Source organism: Octopus sinensis, linkage group LG13, assembly GCF_006345805.1.
Source record: "Octopus sinensis linkage group LG13, ASM634580v1, whole genome shotgun sequence".
In the NCBI taxonomy this organism is placed as follows: Eukaryota; Metazoa; Mollusca; class Cephalopoda; order Octopoda; family Octopodidae; genus Octopus; species Octopus sinensis.
In genome coordinates this window covers 6,720,226-6,730,225 of record NC_043009.1, presented here as the reverse complement: position 1 = coordinate 6,730,225, position 10,000 = coordinate 6,720,226, and the positions used below count along the sequence as shown (strand labels likewise).

The 10,000-nt window shown below is 35.6% G+C and overlaps 1 long non-coding RNA gene across 1 annotated transcript in view; it reads left to right on the top strand.

The window, feature by feature from the left end:
* Window positions 1–3,194: 3,194 nt before the first annotated feature.
* LOC118765700 overlaps window positions 3,195–10,000 on the top strand; it is a 14,486-nt gene continuing 7,680 nt past the window's right edge. Inside the window, exons 1-2 of the long non-coding RNA XR_005001565.1 lie at window positions 3,195–3,206; window positions 4,503–4,507. This is a non-coding gene — a long non-coding RNA (uncharacterized LOC118765700). The remainder of the gene's footprint in view (window positions 3,207–4,502; window positions 4,508–10,000) is intronic.

The window sequence follows — 10,000 nt, the reverse complement described above, 5'->3', positions numbered from 1 at the left end:
TATATTCTTAGACGTATACATACGCGAATAACATCGTGCACATTATCAAGAACATGCAGATGCGATGCGAATTTTCAACCGAAATACATGTCATATGATGTGAGTGAAATTATTTAATGTATCATGGTGTGTGTGTGTGTGTGTGTATTTATATATAGTATTATATTATGTTGTACCGTATTATGTTAGATTATAAACTATAATACGTCATGGTGTTTAGATAATTTGTATGAAAGCAATTGTAAATATCTGAACAGGTATATATATCCTGTTTAGGATGGAAGAAGTGGAATAAAATTTCATATATTTATTCTCTGCGTCGTGGGCTGTACACTCACTCACACACACACACACGCGCACACATACACACACACACACAAACACAAACACACACACGAATTTATGTATGCATGCATTTATATATATATATATATGTGTGTGAATAGATATATGAATATGAATATATATATATATATATATATATATATATATATATACGTATATAGAGACATAAATATATATACATAATAACATGCAAGCATACATAATAAATACATGAATAAATAAATACATGCATACATGCATATAAATATATATATATATATATATATATATATATATATGCACACACGTTAAACTTAACTATTTCTCCGTAGATTAAAAAACAATAATGTACACACTTAATCGGTTTCGACTCGTACTATGTTCTCATCAGAGGTGTCTGCATCACTTAATCATTCTCAGACGAAAAGGTAGCCAATCTCTTTATTCACAAAACAAATCTAATACCTTCAGAGAAGTGGAGCAACTTATCTGCACGCGTTATGTATGTAACACTTTATTTAATGAGAGCGGCTCCTCAATAGGGATCTTATTCTCTATAGAATCAAGATATGATACAAATATACGTAACCTATGCAGTGGATATACAAATAGCGTAAATATAACCATTTCTTCGTAGATTGAAAAAACGATGAGAAGACTTAATCACTTTTCGAACCTTATTGTCTTCTTATATATATACAGGAGTGGCTGTGTGGTAAGTAGCTTGCTAACCAACCACATGGTTCCGGGTTCAGTCCCACTGCGTGGCATCTTGGGCAAGTGTCTTCTGCTATAGCCCCGGGCCGACCAATGCCTTGTGAGTGGATTTGGTAGACGGAAACTGAAAGAAGCCTGTCGTATATATATATATATATATATAATATATATATAATATATATGTATATATATATAAGTGTGTGTTTCTGTGTCTGTGTGTGTTTCTGTGTCTGTGTGTGTGTGTGTTTGTGTGTCTGTGTTTGTCCCCCTACCATCGCTTGACAACCGATGCTGGTGTGTTTACGTCCCCGTCACTTAGCGGTTCGGCAAAAGAGACCGATAGGATAAGTACTGGGCTTACAAAGAATAAGTCCCGGGTCGATTTGCTCGACTAAAGGCGGTGCTCCAGCATGGCCGCAGTCAAATGACTGAAACAAGTAAAAGAGTAACTGACGTCTGAGAGTAAGTAAATTCTATTGAAAAAAGAAAATTACGCTTCCCTATAATAAACTTGTCCGTCATCCATAATATGGTATAATGTTTCTCTTCGAAATTCCCAGAGGATTTTTATTTCTTTTTGTTCCATTCCTATCTTAAGGGCATATACTTCATAACTTCACACCATTCCTTTGTTGTCATTACTGTTAGAAGATTAAATGAATGGAACTCTTTTGGAATTCTCAATCATGCCATAGTAACAAACTTCATATAAAACCTTACATATTAGCCAAGCGGAATGCTTCTCATCGTTGCATCTCATTACCTATTGAGTACAAGACCGTGAAGCATCTTCTACCTATGTTGTTTGTTTCCATCCTAAACAGTATATATATACTTGCTCAGATATTTAGAATTAGTTTCATACAAATTATCTAGACACCATGAGGTATTATATTTTATAACATAATACGGTACAACATAATATAATACTATATATAAATACACACACATACACACCATGATACATTAAATAATTTCCCTCACATCATATGACATGTATTTCGGCTGAAAATTCGCAGGGCATCTACATGTTCTTGATAGTATGCATGATATTATTCTCGTATGTATATGTCTAAGAATATACGGGAGCTCGTATTTACTTCGACTTTACCGCCTCTTTTTCCAAGGCTGCCTATATATTTTACGAACCAAAACTAACCACAAACCAACTATTGAATCTCTTCTGTATGAAAGGGCTAATCAGTCGCCGATCCGCCTTTTCGAAGATAAAAATCGCCTGCAAGTGCATATGATTTATATTTAACTTCCTTGGCCTAAAACTCAAAGGGTTCACCAGCAGACAACTAAGCTTAGAATATTTGAATTAAAACACCCTATGTTCCAATATGTGGGAACGTATTGCTTAGTGTTTAGGATAACATCACCCTTTTCAAGCCTAGCCAGGCTCATGGACCCGGTTTCCCGGTTTATGTGGTGTATGTGTACCCCCACCAGCTGGACGGGGCGCAAGTCCATCGCAGCATTACTCAAGAAACAGGAAGAAAGAGTGAGAGAAAGTTGTAGCGAAAGAGTACAACAGGGGTCGCCACTACCCCCTGCCGGTGCCTCGTGGACCTTTTAGGTGTTTTCGCTCAATAAACACACACAACGCCCGGTCTGGGAATCGAAACCGCGATCCTCCGACTTCGAGTCCGCTGCCCTAGCCACTGGGCCATTGAGCCTCCACTAGTGGTTAGGGTGCTGAAGTCAAAATCGTAAGCATCTGTTTCCGAATTCTTTCGAACGGGTGATGCGTTTGGTTCTTGAGTAAAACATTTCATTTCATTTTGTCCCAGTCCACTCAGCTGGTAAAATCGAGCAATTTCGTGAATAGAAAACGCAAAACCGGCCCTGTGCTCTGTAAGAAATAATGTGGACAAACCATTTTCTAATACAGAAGATATTCAACCATTTCTATCATAAATGGTCGGCAATAATTAGAAGAGTGGCGAATGCATTTACAAATATAACTGGGCCACCATTATATCTAACCGCCAAAATAATTACAGTTGAAGTTTTTAAACAACATGATTAATGCTCTCCTTATGTAATCCACTAATCTGCTCCTTAGATTTAGCGGCCTCTTATGTAGTAATTCAGTAACCGATACCATATTTTTGTATCCGTGTCCCACATCTATGTGTTCCCAGTTTGTGTGTCTTCCGGTCCAAGTTATATTCTGGTGATGACAGAATTATAATTATAAACTTTAAACATTGTTAATACGGCTTCTCGATATTCTTTTATTTTTTTTCCAGCGGGAATAGGCTTTGTAAAATATTTAACATACATACTTTAAAAGTTTCTTTGAGCTGCGCACCTAGTGTGGAAAATAAATTATTAGCGTGTAGGCTCAAGAATGAGTCGCAAGATGCTCATGCAAAGTTAACACCACATATTTCCCTAAAAGGCACTGCAGCATAGATATCGTCGTACGTAAGGCACAAGTGGCGTCAACGGACAGCAGATGGGAGTCAAACATGTGTATTAAGGGCCACAGGAACTCCTTTCAGAATCAGATTTAACAACCATAAGTCACCCTTTAATATCTAGGAGAAACACAATCTAACAGTTTTGGTTAGGCAAGATATAATCGTTGGGGTAAAGCGACATGAATTACAACTTCAAGGGGCAAGTACTGGGTAGGTGAGGGTTAGGGTTATTATTATTATTGTTGTTGTTTTGTTGTTGTTGCTGTTGGTGTTGTTATTGCTGTTGTGGGTGCTGTTCTTGTTGCTCCTGTTGTTGCAAATATTATGTATATATTGTTAAAAAATAAGGTTTTTTTTAAAATCAATACAACATTCTTTGAACTTCAAAAGTGGTAGGAAATGTAGGCTATACCTAACTAGCAAAAGAATTATTTAGAAAATCTCCCTTTACCGAGACACTTGCATAAACTACAAGAGCGAAACGTTTCATTCGTGCCCCATCAGAGCAAGTATGTGATTAACTACATGACCCACCGTCATTATAAACGCCATTACAGGTATTCCTATCAGCACAAACTTACAGCCCAGCAATCATACACACACAAACCTAAATGCGCATACTCACACACACACACACACTCTCATATTAGTATGTGCGTGTCTTTGTGTCTGTAATGAAAGTGTAATTACCCGCTTGAAAAATAATCTTAATCCTGGTGGCGATTTGCTTGACTTTGAGTGATGCCCCACGATAATCGCAGTCCACGACTGAAAGTAACAACAGAGTAAAGATACAAGATAAACTCTGTCTATCTATCTATCTATCTATCTATCTATCTATCTATCTATCTATCTATCTATCTATCTATCTATCGATCTATTTGTATATCTATCTATCTATATATCTGTCTGTCTGTCTGTATATATGTGTGTATGTATGTGTGTATATATATATATGTCTGTGTGTGTGTATGTGTATTTATATATGATAATAAATGATAGCGTTATTGTTTAACACCATATTACCAGATATGGTAATTACTTTCAGAAATATAAAATGTACTAAATCTTACTGCTCATTTTGATTTCATGTCTTGTGGAAATTTTCACAGATGTCAGGTTTAAGAGCAACGATGACTCCGAATTTACCGAGCATATTTACTAATTAACACGTCATATTTGTTGAGTCCATACCTACATAGTCATAGAACTATGACATATGAATTACATACAGTAAACTAGATTCGATGTTCATGTTTCTAATCAGGCTAATGAGCGAAAGTATAGTTTATAAGATTAATGGATATTTACTTTTGATGTAGAGTGGTTTGTAGTTATGTCATCAAAATCTTGGCAAATATAGTCTGGCAACAAAGCCGTTTCGTACAGAGAGGTTAATATTTTATTGATGATAGCGTAAACTGACACAAACTCAAGTTGTAAAATAAAACCTCTGGTATGGCCTGAAAACTAATCAGCATAATTCATTACGCAAGTCATCATACAACAAAAGAACTAATTAATTTAGTTAAATGAATATACATTGAATATACATTTACTGTTACTATAGAGATTTGTGATATCATAACACCACACTGTCTACAGAGACATATTACGGATGGAGACTGCTTGTTTCGAACCGAAAGAATTTCATCAGGTTTCTCTTACTGCAAGGCATAAATTTATCTTAAACATATAAATATGCATTCAAACATATATCACAACATATACGACAGATAATGATACATAAATGACACGAATACTTAACTGAAAATATTAAATTTATGAATGTAATCAACACATTATCCTGCAGCTATTGATTTAATGTTCCTGCCGTGTTTCATCTTAGTTTCAGTATGATGTAAATATAGTGTATATGATTACACTTATTCTCTATGTTATTATCTATAAATTTATATGAATGCATGAATGCGTTATTTTGAATACATTATGGACGTTTATTCTTAATATAGTTTATATATTACGTTGAAGTTGAAGATAAGAGAAAATCACATTAAATTCTTTGCAAACATTAAAAGTCTGGCAGTTTGAAATCCCAACGGGGTCAGCATTATTATTCGTCCTTTAGGTCTTGATAAAATTATTCCTAGTTAATGCTAAGTTCCTCTTATGCAAACATTTGGTCTCATATCTATTCAAAATTTTAAATTTACAAATACTGAATTATAACAATTGTAAACCTTTCGTACGCGACTTAAACAGCGAATTTAGAAATGTCTTATATAGACAAGAATCGAAGGATATTTAGAGATCAAAGCTTTGAAGTTCAAATATTGCGTTATGCTGTTTCATATTTATAATAATTTGCTTGTTTCTGACCTTAAGTATTAAGTATGCAAGAATTTAATTATTCAGAATTTGATTCAGCAGTGTCTCAAATTAGTAACTTAAACACCATGAAATTTCGAAGTATCATTATTTGATTCTAGTATTATGCCAGTGCAGGGGGTAATGTGGTATTTGTCTGCTGTTAGACATGCCAAAATTATAATGTGGGAGCGATTGGAGAGAAAGCGTTTAAGGACACATACATAAAATTAAGTTGGATTGAATTCTACACTGAAAAAAAGGTAACGTGAAGAGTTTAATGAAGTGGAATTAGCATTTAGATGCTCTTGTTAAGTTAAGTTAATTTTTTGGCTCAAAAAGCAAAAAGCAAGGCCATGTAGGGGGACATGGAGTTATGTACAGGAGGGTATTCATGCAAAGAGTTCAGGCCATTTCTGGTCGTCTCGGTTGAACGTGAAGGATGCATGTTTTGGAAGAGCTAAGGCTGAATGTTGGTTAATGTTATCAGCATAAGAGTGGATATTGATGGCTCGCAACTATCAATCAAAAACCCTATCCTCTTCAGAAAACATCAATGGCGAACATTGATAAGTCCAACACGTTTCCAATATTAATTTCTTCTATTTCGGTTCTCTCCATTCTCGACCATTCTTCTCTGTTTTCAGGGATAGCATTTTCTACTCTATCCTGTGTTATATGCCGCCTACGTAGAAATCTTATACAGCTGCATTCGTACGGGATTAGAAGACATAATTCCATGCCAGTGCCGATTCACATCAGTCGAAAATGTTCACCAACATCAGCCTTGACTGGGCAAATCTCTAATCAAAAGATTTCTACCATTGCATAGCTAGCATTATGCCATCCAATGTGTTTTTGGGACCGTGTAGAGAACAGGTGTCGTTTTCGTGTCTTGAGAACAAAACCTTTCTTTTCTGAAGAATTTTGAACCCGAAAGAATTTTGAACCCAAATAACAGTAATAAAAGAGTGTCAAATCCTAGGTCATAAATCTAAAGATTACCACAAACCACAACCATATAATTATATAATCTTTCTTTAGTTGCTGGGTTTGGAGGAAGGAGCAGTAACCATAGCGTTCGCAGATCAATTTAGATTAGTGAGACTGCTGCCATTAATGATTCTATTGAAACAATTGGGAAAGGTATGAACAGGAAGAATATTCCAGAAGTATGACATCAGCTAAAAATTCGCAAATAGACGAATCTAACTAAATCTCACACGGTTTAATTTACCGTGAGAAGGCGTGTGGCCCAGTGGTGAGAGTATTTCGCTTATAATCGTAAGGTCGTTGTTTGAACTCCTGAACTAAGCAGTGAATTAAGTCAAATTAGCTGTAAATGAGTTATAGCAATAGCTGGGAAGCTAACCCTTCGACGGTTTAGAGTCCCATCCAGGGTGGAGTTTTTTAATCTCAATTATGTATAAGCCATGGAAATCGGATTAATCTCCGGCTTTATGAGTCATGCCTACTCATGGCAGACCGCACTCTAGGTTTAATTTACCGAGCATCCAAAAAGATATCAACCTGCTCCGTCCTTTGCATAGGAATTTAAGCAAAGCCAAAAACAAAAAGAAAAGGAAAGAACAAAAAACAAATGAGAAAAACTAGTGCTGACTAGAAAATAAAGTCAACAAAGTACGAGAATAATGAAATACAGATGAGAAAATGGAAAGAGAAAATTTTAGGAATGAGATTCATGTTCAGTTTTGTGTTTGAATGGGAGCTCACATTGGGGAGAATTTAATCTCCTTAATTACTGCTTTTGACCCAATACTATCATTGACGTCTTCCTAACATTATGTTAGCGCTGCTTTCTTTTGTTCAGACTTCATTTAGTTTTGCTCTTTATTTTTCTGTTGCTATTCGCGCTGTATCACTGTAGGCGATTTTCAGTGTCTGCTGTTGCTCACTCGTTATGGATAATATCACACAGCGAAATATATATATATATATATATATATATATATATATATATATAGAGAGAGAGAGAGAGAGAAAGTAAAAATAGTCATTATTAATACGAAATCATCAATTTATTGCAACGATAAGGAATCGCTATGACTTTTGGAAATATCGAGTATTCACTTATTCTTTAAGAATTAAGCAAACGAATTATCTTTACGAAACCACATCACGCTATACACTGTAAAGACCTTTGGCGAAACAATAACAGCAACAAAAACGATGACAACAACAACAACAACAACAACAATAATACAACAATATTAATGCTGATGAAAATTGAAAGGAAGGAAATTATAAGGATCAACTTTTCTTCTGTAACTTGTTGGATTGAAAATAGATTATCCCATTAATATAAGCTGAAAGGTCAGCAGGCACACAACTCGTTCAATCAAGGCATATTGTTATCTCTATAATTAGTAAATGTAAATGAATCGATGCAGCAGTTTATTTTGTGAATCTTTGTCGCTATATTAGTAACGTTAATAATTTTCGGTCGAAAATAAAATATCTCTTACGGTCATAATTCCAATCATATCTATAATGTATTATAGCTCGATTCCTGCTCTTGACTTGTCATTTATATTATGGTCCCAGGGGGTAACGGAAGAAAAGAAAACTCATCTTTGCTTTGATATGAACTCAATACAGAAATGGTTTTCAACAAAGTATTTTCTGTAATACTCGCCAATAAAGTACACGTTATTTTAATGATTGCTGTTCCTCAAGAAATCCGTTGTCCTCTTTCGCATTCTCCCGGCAACTCCGGGGTTGGTGCATCTTTCCAACCCTGTTAGGTAATTCACCTAGGGGGAAGACCTCTCCAATTTAAAGCCTACAGCTTGCTGGTGATCATATCTGTCTTAATCTGCCGAGCCACTGTGGTCAGAGCTCCAAGGCTAAAAAAAAGTGAGATGGAAAGGAATTGTGCAGACTGCCGCTCACTTTAAAACTTTCAAGTCCAGGCAGGAAGAAAAGCCCTGAAGCCCTGAAGCGTTAAGGATCACTTTACGTTGTCACTCGGGGATATTTGATCACCTAAACAAGATGGCTACAAAGAAAATGGTTTTGCTTATAGTTTCCCTCGATTCTCGCAGTCGATGCTAAATAATGATTTAATAATAATAATTGTTTCTGATATTAAGCATGAATAACACTAATTACAATCGCCTGACGAACTTGTGTGTAAATACCTCATTGATATTTATAGACTTGCAGCCGAGGGGAATATATTATAGAAAGAAGCGTATAATGATATCTATTTATCATTCAGCGCACAAAGCTTTCCCGAAAGATTGCAATGGAGTAAACTCCATTCCCTGTACTCAATGACCACTGGCATTAAAGAATAAAGGGTAAAGATAGTATATAACAGAAAACTGATGGACAAGTTCCTCTTTTAACCCTGAATATTTATGCTTGTACCAATGACTCCTTAATGTTGATAATACATTTTTCTCGTATGATTTAAATACAATGTTTCTGCCAGCAAGTGGACTGGAGACAGGTAAAGAAAATTACCTTACGTAAAAACACAACGGTCTTCATGAAAAACAAAACAAAACAAAAAAAGAGCAGAAACAAATTGTGGAGTGGTGGAGCTAGAAGCCTCTGCACGGACAGTATGTACTTCGAAGCCGAAATGCTGATGTAGACCAAGCAACAAACCATCAGTGGCTGAGAAGATCAGGAATGAAAGCAGAGACTGATGGTTTGATATTGGCAGCACAAGATTAAAGTTTGCTTACCAAAAACTATCAGGCTAACGTTCTTCAAAAAGGTTCTGACTCAAAATGCATATTCTACGACACATTTCATTGAACAATAGACCATCACTTCTCGGGATGTCTTAAGCCGACACCAAACGAATATAAAAATCGCCACGATAGGGTAGGACAGTATTTACAATATAAAATATGCAAAACACTACAAAATCAGCACGCCTGTTTACTGAGCCAGTCGTTGAAGGAACAAATGTCCCTATCCTCTGGGATTTTCCAGTCAAAACTGAAAAACGCTCCAGGCTAACTGACCAGACATAGTCATTAAAGACTGAGAAAAAAGTACGTGTAGACTAATAGATGTAACTGATAAAAGTATATCTGTAAGGGAATTTGACAAATTAAGTAAATATAAAGACCTTAAATTGAAGTACAAAAGATGTGGCCTCTATTGGATGCCCTAGGTATGATCAGAAACACCTAGATAATATCCCAGGAGAAGCATGTCTC